This window comes from Pseudonaja textilis, chromosome 4 (assembly GCF_049901715.1).
Source record: "Pseudonaja textilis isolate UNSWEBS1 chromosome 4, rPseTex1.2, whole genome shotgun sequence".
Lineage (NCBI taxonomy): Eukaryota > Metazoa > Chordata > Lepidosauria > Squamata > Elapidae > Pseudonaja > Pseudonaja textilis.
The window spans coordinates 43818246-43833619 of record NC_141993.1 but is presented as its reverse complement, the minus strand read 5'-3'; the positions used below and the strand labels follow the sequence as shown (position 1 = coordinate 43833619).

General features: G+C 37.0%; 1 long non-coding RNA gene across 1 annotated transcript in view; it reads right to left on the bottom strand.

The window, feature by feature from the left end:
- Positions 1–15374, bottom strand: part of LOC148125807 (uncharacterized) — an 81402-nt gene that overhangs the window by 21880 nt on the left and 44148 nt on the right. The window contains exon 2 of the long non-coding RNA XR_015743494.1: positions 3867–3981. This is a non-coding gene — a long non-coding RNA (uncharacterized LOC148125807). The remainder of the gene's footprint in view (positions 1–3866; positions 3982–15374) is intronic.

The window sequence follows — 15374 nt, the reverse complement described above, 5'->3', positions numbered from 1 at the left end:
GCATCTGAAAAATACCTAGCCGAACGGGGCATCAGACATGCCTTAACCTCGACGGCTCATCCGGCGGCGAACGGTAGGGCGGAACGGATGGTCCAATACACAAAAAAAGCCATCCAAAAAATCGAAACCGGCGACATCCAGGAAAAAATAAACAAACTACTCTTCATACAGCACATCACGCCGAACACGACCACGAACAAGAGCCCAGCGGAGTTACTAATGGGAAGGAAACTGAGGTCTCCACTGGACCGCCTACACCCCACCTACAACCCAGAGAAACCCCCGGACTCCTCCAGCTGGTACCGGGCATTCAACATCGGGGACACGGTCTACGCAAAGAACTTCACGGGAGACCCCCTCTGGGTTCCCGCACAAATAACACAGGTAACCGGGCCCCGATCATACAGACTCCAAACGACAGACGGAAAGAGCTGGAAACGGCACATCGACCAGCTACGGTCCAGACTAGCCACCAACACCCCCGACGCCTCGACAACGGCTACCAATGAAAGCAGAGAGGGAGGGGAAGCCTCAACATCCAAGACGGTAAACAACGGCAGGCCGGAAGCATCAACGACACCCCCCCCAACGCAAACCGAACACCCCCCGCCAGAAGACAGAAACGATCAAATAAACCAGCCATACTCACCAGCAGACCTCGAACTGTCACAGACGGGATCTTCACCTGGAAAGTACAGCCAAGCCAGCTCAACCAGCCCGGAGAGACCGAGCGAGAGCAACAGGAACCGCAACTCGACCAACCCAGGTAGTCCAGGCGGGAGCTGCGGCGACAGGCCCGGCTCACCCTTCCAGGCGGTTCCATCAGCGAAGTGGAGAGCGACGCGGAGCCCGTCCGAACCGGCCGACGACCACACACCGACTGAGCCACGCAGATCAGCCAGACAGGTTCAAAGCCCCACCTACCTGCGCGACTACGTCATGACACTGCGTCGGATGAAACCATGAGGGGAGGGGTGTTCTGTATTAACATTCTTGAAGACTCGCATTCTGATTGGGCCACCCAGGCCGCAATCCAATTGGTTCAAGTAACGCCTGTGATTGGAGCGCTAAGAATCTACCGTGATTGGCCGAGCCGATCGCGGGAGATTCAAAGCGCTGCCATTGGCCGCTGAGCCGCCGGCCGGCTGTATAAAGCCAAGCGGCTCACACGCTTTAAGCTCTCCTTGTTCTAAACCTACAATAAAGAGCTGAATGTTCACTTAAGCGTCTCGCCTCTTCTGTGACCCGATCCACCGATCTAACACGCTCCATTTGCCTAGGACTTAATCTGCATGTATACACACAGAATACGAATCCTACTATTACCATTACTGCCTTCTCTCCCTGTAGTAGGCTTATTGATCTATCATGATTCACATTATCTATGGACATGATGAGAAATGTATTGATGTTAATATAAAATGAAAGAGAACTAACTATGGATACATGCATTCTGTCTTTGGATTAATTTTGTACTGATTTAGTAAAAGAGTAGACAGGCCCTGATGATTCTTCAATTTGGCTATTCGTTTATTTAATACCTTTGTGTGTATGTTTGTATATATACATATACTAACATTTTATACATATACTGTACATATACGCATACACATACACAAACATATACATACTGTATATTTAATTAAATGTATATACTGCCCATCTCCCTATCGAGCGACTCTATACTGGCCATCTTGCTGTTTGGAGTGATTCTAGGCAGCTATAAAATAACACGGTAATAAATAAATAGTATATACTGTTGCTAGGATTCTCACTGAATATCAATGTGGTAATTCTGTGCATTACTTCTTTGGTGTCATGCTGAGTGAAAAATCTTGGTATTATCCTCATACAGTAGTACTGTTGGAAGATCTAAAGAGTTGGATTAATGCTTAAGTCAATACTATATTTTTTGAAGAGATAAGTCACAACTAAGAAGGGAAGAGAAGAGAACTGAAAGATCTGACACTTTTTTAAAGTTTCACCCTAAATTTCACTCTTTTATAACTAGGGTAGCTGAAAATCCCAGTAATGAGTTTTCTAAACTTGCTGTTTAGAATCCACTCTTTTAAACCATTTGGGGCTTTCTGCTATTTTCTGAAGAATACAGTGTAAGAAAGCATTGCAAGAAAATATTGAGAATTTCCTCTCACCAAGCCCTGCCTCTTCAATATAAAAAAGTAGATTTCCAAGTAGTTTACATGGCTTCTGACAGCCCTCTGGAAATAACACAACGGTAGTCTAAAAAGACAAAACGCCAATTGATCTGAACATGTAATCACATGGGGGCTGTTCTATTTGGAGAATCATTCATGCACAGCCATAGGCAACTTGTTATGAGGAGTTCAATGGCATAGCAAAAATCAGCGATTCCACATGATAAATGGATGCACATGAATGGTTCACCATATTAAAAAAAGATTACAAAGAGGAACCTTCTAATTTTCAGCATAGTGAAGGCTAACTTTATCTCATGATCCTGTTGTAAAGGTTCAGCACATGAATGGAGCCAAAGATATACAAATTTTCCATACAGTCAGAACTAGCTCATACTAAATCAAACACAATGTGCACTGTTCTCTTTTAATTATGTTTCTAATAGAAGGAGACATATAGCAAAATACCTCCCAAATCACTCCTATCCTGCATAAAATTAAATACAGGAGAGGTGGTATTTTAGTCATACAGATACTCAAAAGACAGATAGAAGCAAGATAAAGAACTTAGACCAACCAGGAGAAAAATTATTAGGTTAAATTAATGTACACTTAATTCATGTGTAGCCATATATTTATAATATAGTATTTCCATACTCTATACATTTTTTATTTTATTTTATTTATTTATTTTTGATTTGTCAATCGCTTACAAGATAATAGGTATAAGTATATACATAGTTATGAATGCATGAAATGGGTACATATGAGAAAAATAAAAGAAACAATAGGACAGGGATGGTACGCTTATGCATGCCCCCTACAGACCTCTTAGGAAAGGGGTGAGGTCAATAGTAGACAGTCTCAGGTTACAGTTTTTAGGGTTTGGGGAAGAAACCACAGTCAGGTATAGTATTGCCAACATTGACCACTCTATTGCTGAAGTTGTGTTTCCTGCAATCAAGTTCGATGCGGGTAATCTTGAGTTTGTATCTATTGTGTGCTGCTGTGTTGTTATGGTTGAAGCTGAAGTATTCAGTGACAGGTAAGTCATTGCAATGTATGATTTTATATACCATACTTAGATCAGACCAAAGACAGCGTAATTCAAGGTTTTTTAGGTCTAGAATTTCAAGTCCGGTGGCATAAGGTATTCTACAATGAGTAGAGGAGTGGAGAACTCTTCTTGTGAAATATTTCTGGATTTTCTCAACTGTGCTAATATCAGATACATAATGTGGGTTCCAGACTGATGAGCTGTACTCGAGTATTGATCTAGCAAATGTTTTGTATGCTCTAGTTAGTAGTGTGATATTACCAGAGAAAAAGCTACATAGGATTAGGTTAACAACTCTTAATGCCTTTTTGGCTATGTAGTTACAGTGGGCTCTAGCACTTAGATCATTAGAGATGAGTATTCCAAGGTCCTTTACAGACCTTGGATCATGAACAAGGTCTTGACTATTCAGCCTGTATTTATACATAGGTTAATCTGAAAAAATTGGGGTCCAATATAAAGAGATATCAAGAAAATCGCATCATAGTTATCCACTGTAAGTATAAAAAGTTCCATTCTGGACAATTTAGGAATTTTCTATTTAACATAAAGATGAACTCACAAGAGACTAACATAGCTCCACATCCCCACCCTTGCCAATGCTGTCAGAAAAATCCTAAAAACTAGAAGACAAATCGATAATAGAAACATACCTTCAAATTATCCTCAGTAGTCATCCAATACTATTGCTTGCCCACCTTTCAATAAAGAGCAGGATATTTACTTCAAGGGATTGACAATAGTACTCTTCAAATTCTGGAGAAGGAACTTCCATAAAAAAGATGTTACTTGGTAAACTTAGACCATTGTAAGAATCAGATAAAAAATTTTAAAAAATCATTATTAGAAGACAAAAATTGAAGGATTAAAGATGATCTTCAGGGACTCAATAACTGTGCCAAACTAGTCTAAAAATATTTAGCAGAAATAAATATAAAGTTTTCACTTTAAGGTAAGAAAATCTGGATATGTAGATCCTGATTTGGCAGCATTGCCATGAAGACAGCATAATAATTAACCACTAATTAACCATGTCAATTATACAATATTAAAAAGGCTAATGAAATTCTAGACTGAACCAGAATTTTAGAAATTAGCTCATCAGACATAATGGTACCATTCTATTCTGTTTTGGTCAGACCATCTGGAATGATGTGGTTAATTCTGTGCACCTCCATTTAACAAGAATATAACAAACTGAATCATGGCTAAAACAGAGTGACAATGGCAATGAAAAGTTTAGAAACCAATTACTACAGGGAAACCAATATTAGAGTTGAATGCTATTTCTTAAAGGTAATATTAGTTGAGGTTTCATGCATAGATAATAAACCAATTGTCTATAGGTTTGGACTGAATTATCAAATTCAAATTACAAGAAAGGAAATTTAGATTAAATATCAAAGAACTTCACAAGGATGCAAGCAAATTGTTTTTTTAAAAATATTTTTACTTATTACTTTACTTTTTACTTATTTTACTTTTTACTTATTGTTTTTACTTATTAAGGAAGTTGTTAGTGGGTCAAGAGATGATCTGATTATTTTTCAAATCTTTTCCTTATTCTGTGATTTGCCTGACAAAGAATTTGGGCAGAATAGTATGTCTATCAGAAGTCAAACTAGATCACTTCAGACTAAGCCACCTAACCATAAACATCATTTGACTTTCCACACTTTTCCTATGTTAGCACTATCTGGACAAATTGTCCTGCAAAAATCTACAAAATATGAAATATTAATATTTCTAAATATTATTTTAAAATTTAAGTATACTGTTTTACATTTTAATAGAAACACCAAAGAACATAGCTCATGCATTTCTAGTATGGTTGGTATCTTCCATATTGCTACTGCAGTTCTGTCACTGAAACAGACATATTTATGCATGCAGGTATGCATACTTATACATGGGGAATATTGATTTTACTTTATGAATACATTAATTTTCAGTCAGGATTCTTTCTAGGATTGCTTTTTTAAAGAACATATTGGATATATTCCGGGCACAGCATTTTTACATGGGCAAAAATAAATATACTGGTACTTTGAGAAAGAGCAGAGCTTATTAGTATGCCACTGCTCCTCTCATTCCTCAAAACATCAGGAACAGTTTGAGGCTGAACTTATTGCTGCTGAGCTGAATACAGAATGAGCCACATGGGGAGACCTGTGTATTCTCCAGCTGACCAAATAAGACAGAGCAAACAATGGTATCCAGCTAGTGCCCTTTAATCTACAGCTCATTTTGTTTGGCCTTTAAACCATTTGCAAACAGGATTCAGTGCTAAATCCTAAATCCTCTGCTCAGTTTATTAAAACAGCAGAGAAACAATAGCACAAAGCTGTGACATACAAGGAAGAAAAATCTAGGAGTTGAGAGAGGCAATGAGGCAAGAATTTTTACTACAGAGAACAGTCCAAGTTCTGCAATATTTCTAGAACAGAGTTGATTTTGGTGAGATGGGCAGCTATATAAATTTGATAAATAAATAAATAAATAAGCTATATTGCTAAATATATGGAGTGTTGTGGGATCACATGAATGCAGAACCAATGTTGGAGTAATGCAAACACTGCAGGATGTAATGCTTTGCAGCTTCCAGGATTCCCAGATTTTAACCAGCAACCTGGAAGGAACCAAGTGGTTGCAGAATGACCTAAAATGTTAGAAAGCACTGATAGAAAAGCCTCTGTTCCCAAGCTTCAAAGAGGTGGCCTTACATCTTCCGGCAGTAACTCTTTGTTATTAAATTATTTGCCACCTCAATTTGATAATTGCAAAGGAAATGGGGTTCTTAGTTAATTTACATTAATTGTTCATTCATATGCTGTGAAGCTATAGAGTCTTGCAAAGGACAAAGACAGCCATGTTTTTAGAACTCATTTTTATAGGAAAAATATTAATGCCACTTGATTCACTTTTCATTCTGCCCCAAGCCATGCACAGAGTGAAATCAAGAGATAGATGAAAAAGCTATTCCTAGTTTGTGCTTGGTCATAATATGAAAACATATCATTAGTTATGGGGATGTATTAGAAAGGCCATTCAAAACATAAATGTATTATTTTTCTACTTTTCCCCTCTTCAGTCACGCAATTGCTTGTATTGATATAATATGTACAATTTTACTGCATTTATCTAGCATATAGCAAATGTTGCCATAGCAATAGAATTAACACATAAAATGTTAAATCTTGTATCATACACATCCTAGCTGATGAGAATTTCAGCCATTGATTCAAAAGTAAGCATGAAGGTCTTATATATGCAGCCTTCTTTTTCAGGCTTAATGCTTGCTCAAAATGTAACTATAATTATGGGTGCCGAATTTCCCCACCTCTGTATGCAATTCAATACAATGTTTTACTTTCTAATGAAAAGTAATTCCTTTTGGAAGCAGTAAAGCACATGGCACTTGTATTTAGGTATATAAAATTTGATTTGAGGCTCTGATTATATCTTACAGTTCAGCTCTGCCCTGAATTCTTGGATAGCCTTAGGCAAAATAATATTTCTCACCTATGATCTTCTTCTGTGGAGGAGAATACCTCATAGAATTGTTTAAAGGAAAAAGGTGGGTTACTCTGAACAGCAGAGTGAGCTGAGTTCTGGCAATACAGTATCTCAAGCTGAGTTGGCTCCTATAGTGGAATTTCCAAAGTAGCAACAAATACAATACATGCAACCAATGGCTTGGTTCAGATGGCACTTTGATTTTTTGCTCATTATGAAATGTGACCCTAACTATTGTGGTTCATTGTTTATGGCTTAACATTATTAACCAGTTCCTGTAGCTTGTTCAACAGGCCAGAATTAAAATGAAATATATTAAACCATACTGAGCTAGCAAGAGTGAAAATTAAGATCAATGCATGTCCCAAGTGCATCAAATTGCAAATAAACTCAAATTTGAAAAGCTGACCCATGTACCCTTTGTATATAATAGCCAGTCCTTTGTACAGCTCAGGCTTACCATTTTGATAACTAGGTTTGTTTAATCAGTTGGCATCAGAACGCTAATGTTCATAATATAATCCATGGTTTATATTTTACAACTATATCAGACTATACAGAATCCACATTCTTGCTTAATGCAACCTTTGGCTGCACTCAATTTCTCCCATCTGTGACATTTATTTCATCTGGGTTTTTTTAAGGTGAGCACTTCGAATTTGTTTATGTTAGAAATTATTGTATCATATCTTGTACATCTCTTGAAGTAATCTTGTTCTTGTAGATGATACAAAAGCTGACAAATGTAATGTGTTATTTAATTTAAAAAATTCAGTCTAAAAATGGATGATGAAATGTATAAAACATTTGACCTTTTCACATATTTTAGTGAATGCCCAAAGGCTAAGATGAATATGAGATTGTGATCCCGTTTCTTTTGTCTCTAAGGTCACATTTTCTCCTTTGAAGGATGTTATGCAGATTTCCATTTAGGAGAGGCATAAAAATACACAGGTGGAACTAGCATGGATGGTTGAACTCCTAACCAGTTTAACCATCACACATTGATTAGGAAGGTATCTATGAGATTATATCCATGTTTAGTCATGGTTGGAGTAGAATCATATGTAATATAAATTTTGAAAGGTTTTTTTACAGGACTTTTAATAATTTCTATGCTTGACTAGAATTGGGAACTTGAGTTCAAATCTCTGCTTAGCTAGTAAGCTTACTGATTGACACTGGATCTTTTGCTAAAATCCTACATTTCTTTCTTCAAGATAAGAAAGGTTACATAGATTGCTATTCTGAATTGTTTGATAGAAGAATGGAATCAAGATTAAATTATAATAATGTATCACCTTGTTGTGTAAGGTGATTCTTTTTGTCTATTGTTCTGTAAGGTGATTCTTTTTGTCTATTTAGATATTGATAATGTTGTTTCTGAGAACATAGCAACTACCATCCCCCTTCATTGTCTCCCTGGTTTTCTTTATTTTCTCTTGCTTTAATTCCTTTTAACCCTATTCCTGAAAATTAATAAATTTAGCCTCCAGATGGGAATTACTATTCAGAAAGACAACTCAGAGAGTGACAAGGTTCTGCACTATTTGAAACATTCTGATTATCATATATGAAGAACTGATAATAGACATGGCTAAATAGGATGTAATTAAAATGCTACATTTTGTGTCTTGAATTAATGTGGCAGTTCTCCCTTTGGAAATGGGGAAATAATTAGTCTTTTCGAAGCTGCATGTTAATTATGTGATACAAGGACATTTTATCCTATATAATGAAGAAGCATCAATTTGGCTACCTTATAACAGCTGACTGATGCAAGAGAAACTTTCATGTTTTTGACCCTTTTGCTTCTGATTTTTTCTTTAGGCAACATGTGAAAGGATTAGACTGCTTGCTTGCATAGAGTCAAGAACTCTCTCCCTCTCTCTTTTATACCTGAGTTACTGTATACTGAATTTACCATTCATAACAGGTGCTCATCTGGTAGCAAGGATATTTGAAAGCCATAAACTCATAAATAGGACTTGAGCTACTTCTTTATTCAGACTTGTTTCCATTCTTTTCAGATATACCAGGTTCTAGTTAAAATTCAGAGTTTTCAACATCAGTTAAAATCTAAAGAAGAGAAATCGTTTTTCTTAAAGTGTTTAGATATTTTTCAATGTCCTGTTCAAATCTTATCATTTTATTTTGAGAATCACACTTGATTTTGATCATATATAACTTTATAATTATTATTTTTTAATTTATGGAAGGCAGGAAGTAATTTCCCCTAAGTCAATTTTGCACCAGCTAGAAGGTGGTGCAAAATGGATATTAGTTACCTGATCAAATCATCTTCTGTCATAAATTGCCATAGAAAGTGGATGACCCCGTCAAGTTATGTTTATATCTTCAGTTAAAGCAGTGGCTTAATTTAAAACAATTACAGATAGTATCCCTGCAAAAATTCAGGGTGAAATTGGTCTATCAGTTGGGAGATTGGGAAACCAACACTGAAGAATAGGCAACAAGGGCATAATTGATAGCATATATCCATAACAGAAAGCTAACTAACTTCAAGAAGAATGACTTCTCTCTTGCCGATTTTGATAGTGAGATGAGGGGCATATACATTTAATAAATAAATGTATATATACATAAATATACAATACCTTACATTCATAAATTTGAAATATGATTTTTATGAAAATAGCAAAGATATCTAAAAAAACAATAGATGAAATGAGTTAAACAAATAACTAACAATAACTTCAGTGTTTAACTTTCAAAGTAAAGTACAAATATTTAGATACTGTTTAATGGTGAGGAAAATAATGGAATGGAAGAGGAAAATGTATTACCAAAAGGTTTTTTCTTCTTCTCCACAATGCTTTTACTTGTCTTCTACTGGTAGTTGGTTATCTTCTACTTTGCTTTTTGCATCTTTATTCTTGTGTGATTTTTGTTTAAATAATCTATCAAAACTGTTGCAATGCAAAAAAAATTTTAAAAAATGTCAAGCAGCTGTTATGTTTGGATCATATATAAAAACTTCCTGTGACTTTTGCTTTATTTTTTAGCCTGCAATTTCTTTGTTCAATTATATGACCAAAGCAGCCAGTAAGACTAGCCACAGCAATTATATACTGTCTCCTTGCAGGAAACACCCTGAAGTGCCTAATTTAGTTGCAATTTCAATATATCCTGCCTCAGTCTAATATGTAGGTTACTGGATGAGTTTAGATCACAATTTAAGACAATCCAGTATGATAAGCTTGCCTCTTAAACAAATTAAATAATCATGAGCATTGCTTGCAGAGAGGTTAAGCTTAGTTGTAGTCCTTCTTAACCTGGGCCTCTCTAGAAGCATGGAGCTAATAGGAGTAGCAATACAAGACATCTGGAAAGCAGGAGATTGAGGATGGCTACTTACTTCTGAACCCAAGGATGGTTAACATGACACAAAAGTAAAAGAATAAATAATTAAGAAGGTACCTATTACATTATGTAATCTGTTATTCATTTGTAAAGACATCAAATACAAACATAACCTGAAAGTTTTTTTTAAAATGAGCATATTGATTTTAACACATCAAATATAATACAAATTCCATAACAAACACTTGAGGAACCATGAAGTTAATGTTAGACCTGGTTCCTAATCAGAAAGCCTTATAGGAAAAAAAGTGAAGGGGGGGAATGACTAAAAATAATAAAGTGTTACTGTAATTAGACAAAAGATTATTCTAGGAAAAAGATACTACTAAAATTCAGAGGGTAATTCTAACTGTAAATTTGGTTCTAAAAGAGAAATCTGTTCGATTCCTGAGACTTCTGTAACTTCATCTTATTATTTTCAATCAATCTTGTTAAAAGAAATTCAGGGATGTAGATATATCCTTCTAACTTTATTCATGGTCCAATGGCACCAGAGAATCATAGTTTGTATAGTAGCATGCTAACAAACTGATTAGATCTGAACTTGAAACCTGAGTTCATAAACCACTGAACTGAATTTACCATATTGAGAGCATGGCTCAGGCCTAAAGAAGGTTATATGAGTTGGGCTGTCCCTGGCACAGATGGATTGTCATAGGGGTACAAAAAATGAATTTCAGGAAAATGAAGTGACATTTACTTTCAGTTCAGCTGAAATGTATATATTTAGTTAAAGAACTTATATGGCCACCTATCTCACACAATGCTCCTAGGCCATTCCTAATAGCAACAACAAAAAAATAAAATATAAACACAACTCCTTTTTCCAAGCAGGGCCAGAACAACTAAATTACTAATCTCCTGATTCAATTCTATTCTAGCCCAATGCTTGTGGGGGAAGAGCCAAGTCTTTATGGTCTTTCACTAGACTAAAAGTTGGGAGCACTCTAATCTCAGGTGAGAAGCTATTCCAAAGGTGCACCTCCAAGGTCTCATCAGATGGCAACATTCAGGGAAGGGACTTTGAGTATATTCTCCTATTTTACCTAATGGGATGGGTAAATGACCTTGTAGAGAGGCAGTCTTGCAAATAACCTGATCCTATGCATGTAAGGCTTTACAAATGAAAACCTGAACTTTGAATTGCATTTGGAAAACAACCAGTGAAGCCTAGTAACCCAGCACTGTGAGCCCCACTACTGATTCCAGATATAGTCATTTCTGGCTTTCTTACATGACAGTGTGAGGAATCAGAAGCAAGTGAGTAGTTAAATATCTCATCCAAGCAGGCCAAACTGTGGTTTCTTATTTCTAGAATTAATTGAGCTTCTACCTGAAAACATTCAACAGAGTTGTAATCATGAGACAGACACCCAGCCCAGTTATTACTGAAATGCCCATTCAGCATTAGCATAACCTAATCTCCCTATTTCCTCTGCAACCTCCACGTCCTCATTTATGTGGTTTCCTACTCTTAATTACTGCTTGCTTGCCTGTTGCTGAGATTTTTTTCCCCTCAGCTCTCAATTCATGCTAATATCTTAGCAGCACAAGATAAATTGCAAACGCATGAAATATGTTCTCTGCAAACATTGGAGGAATAGAGTATATCTGAGTCAGAGAAAATGATTCTTTGTCAGAGGATTTTTATAAATCTTGATTTTTTTTAAAAAAAAAACCATTCTACTTTCCCCAACATTTTTCTTTCCACTTCCCACCAATTTTCAATGTTTATGATTCAATACTTTTCCAACTAGTTGTGTCAAGCATTCCAAGCCAGGTAGCAGCCTTCTAAATGTGCCTTATCTCCAGTTTTTTTTAATGCAAAGACCTGTTATTGTTTGGAACACAAGAGCAAATGTTAGCTACAGGAGAATCCTGTGCTGTGGTAGCATGCCTGGAAAGACGTCAGCAACCTGGCACCTAGTGCAAATCTTTAAATCTTGCCTGCTTGATGTATCCTTGCATCTGTCACTTCTCAGGCAATGAGGCGGAAACTCTTTCCTGAGTCTTGGCTCAGATGTTTGTCTCCTGCTTCAGTCATGTGTTTCATTAAAAAAGTCAAACCTCTACCACCCCCACCCCCACACACATTCAGAACTATACAGAGAGGTTTTCATATTATACTTACTGAATAGAAATTATGTTGTATTGCTCACATCCTATAACAAAACTCTAATTGAAGGCAAAGTCTACACCATGCCCTTTGTCCAGTGGTGAGATTCAAATTTCTTTACTACTAGTTCTGTGGGCGTGGCCTGGTGGGTGTGGCAGGGGAAGGATACAGTAAAATCTCCAGTCAGAGGTGATATTTGCCGGTTCTCCAAACTACTCAAAATTTCCGCTACCGGTTCTCCAAAACTGGTCAGAACCTGCTGAATACCATCTTTGCCTTTGTCCCTTGGTATATCTAAGGTATATCTGGGGCTCATAATCCCAGAATTATTGCCATTGAATCATTTGGTAGCAGATACAAGTAAATTATGTTCATCCTATGTGCAAAAAAAAATATTACCCAAATGTTGAGCTGCACTGATATAAACTAATCTAGGAATATAATTCATTTGGTTTGGTGCTGGACTTCCATTATATTTCAGATAAATTTCTGTGAATACCAAAGTGAAGTTTTCTTTCCTTTTCTCTTTTCTTCTCTAATGTTACAATTAGAATACATCTTCCGTACAGTCATGATTGTAATCTTGACATCATCATTCAATAAACTAATTACAGATTGTTCCTTCCTCCAGTTGATGATAACTACTGCTGATACATCAGTTATTTGCATTCACTAAGTTTCCATAAATCATGGTTCACAAACTAAAATATAATTCATGATCATTTATCGCCTATTAAAACAAAGCCAGGTACAAAACATTCTAAAAGTTAAACAGATTCCTTTCTTTCTATACCTGAGATCTGGGTTGCAATCTGGAAACTGCTGTAAAGTTATGACTAACAAATGGCAGAGGTGAGGTCAAGAATGAAATGTAATTGAATTATATATATATCTAATTAAATACAATGCATTGTTCATAGGGCCTGTGGAGTTGAAAGAAGAAGAATGTCTATCCAGCTGGATCAGTATGTAAAACCAAAGTACAAGAAGTACATCTTCTTGAAGCATTTTGGGGCCTTGTGAACAAGGATGAGGCTGAAAGATTATAAATGTTAGTTTCTACTTTTAACACCCTGTGCAAAAAGCCTTTCCGTCAGATGCTGGTGTAGCAATATGGTGCCATTTGAGGCACTGCAATGCAGGAATTATTAGCTGTACAATGTACAATTACTGAACAACAGATGGCTGGGGAAGAGGAAAAGCAAAAAAAGGAATGAAGATAAAATGGTCCTGAATGATGAACAGTAGTTATGATCCACCCACTTGAGAAATTTCTTCCAGAGTGTTATATCTGGGAGGACGGTTCAAGAACGGAGGCAAGACTCAGATAGTAACTAAAGCTCTCTATTTGTGACTTCAGATCTGAGCAACTAACCCCAGCCGCAGCAGCCCCTTATATAGGTCTGGCTGCGGCTAGGCAGCCAATGAAGGCGATTTGAGTTTGCCGCTCTTGGCAGGGCCAATCGCAGCAGCCCGTTTACTGGCCAATCGCATCAGTCTATGGCGACCAATCACGATCGGCTTTCAGTGGGCCAATCCCAGATATAACACTGGCGACGAGGATGGGATGCGGGGGCAACAGAAGCTATTAAATTGAGCTAGCCGAAGGAGCACGTGGCTGACAGAGCGCAACGACGGCGACATGGCCAGCAGCGCTATACCACCCACACCATTCGATCCAGCTAGCGAAGATTGGGACTCATACATGGACAGATTTCAAATGTTCCTGGAGCCCAACAACCTCAAAGATGCCACGCCCAGCAAGAAATGAGCCATTTTTCTAACCCATTGTGGACCAGCCGTTTTTAAGATGGCTAAAGCCTTAGCCAAGCCAGCTGAAGTTAAAACCATGCTTACTGTCATCTTGCTGCTATTTACCTAGGGGCTTCAGTGCTTTTTGCTCCTCATATTTATAAGGTAGCTAAAACATGGTCAAAGGAGCCATAGGTCAATAATTTTCAGGAATCGAATTAATGTATATAATTTATACAAAGTCCAAGATCAAACTTATGAGGAAGGTGTTACCTGATTCCCATAGACCAGGGCTGTCAAATTCACATCATCATGGTGGTGTCACATGACGTATCACAACTTTTTCTCCCTTTGCTAAATTGGTTGTGGGCATGGCCAGTGCGTGATGCATCTGGCCTGCAGGCCACAGGTTTGACAGCCCTACCAGACTAAATGTACACATAAAATTTGCTACCACCTTTGAGGCTTCCTAAAATTTGGTCACTTAGAAAGAAAACAGTGATCTGTTCATTGTGAGGGGAATTAAAATTTCTAATAACTGGAGTTATAACATCTGGTCACCATTGCACATACAGTGGATACTGACAGAACATATGGGATACAGATTCAATCTCTGACTTTGAACATATATAAATATGATTTCTATATTTTAAAAAATAACTTCCGCTGTTGTCCTGACCGGTTGTGCATCAATCTGGGGAAATCTTGAAGGACTGGGCAATTCTCCTAAAATAGAGGTGGGAGATTTGTGGTTGAAGAACTAAGTGGTTGAAGAACTAAGTCCCAGATACTTTCCTTGAATTTGTTTTGAAATCTGGCTCACTGATCTAATCTCCCAATTTCCTGGCTCAGCTTAAGTTATCAGGATTCACATCCTGCACACTGTTAGCAATCAGCTTGCATGATTTTTTTAAATTGGGCTAATGGAGGAGTTAATGGGAGATAATAATGAAATACTGTATTACAAAGTTTATATAAGAAGAAATGGCTTACTGAAGAAGAATCTGTGTTCTGCCATATTAATTTATATTCTGCACTACTTTCACTTGACCAGAAAACTTCTTCCTTTGCTATATTAATTCACAATTGGTCTTTCTCACTCTCAGCATCATAAATTGGTTAAGCTTGGCCCTGGCTAAGGAATCTTCAAAAATATTTGTTCAATACATGTACATTCTTCAATTACACAAATGTTTGATGATACTAATATGTGTTCCTCCCAATTAGTTGTGTTTTTTTTTGTCAGGGATTCTGGTTTTTCTGTTGTAAATCTCTTTATTCCTGGTGTTTTTCAAATCTCTGGTTGTTTGTCTTTTCAATTTTTTTCACACTATTTCCTGAGTCCATGAGGGTGACATTTTCTAGGAAAAAATATTCTTCTACCTCTCCAGTT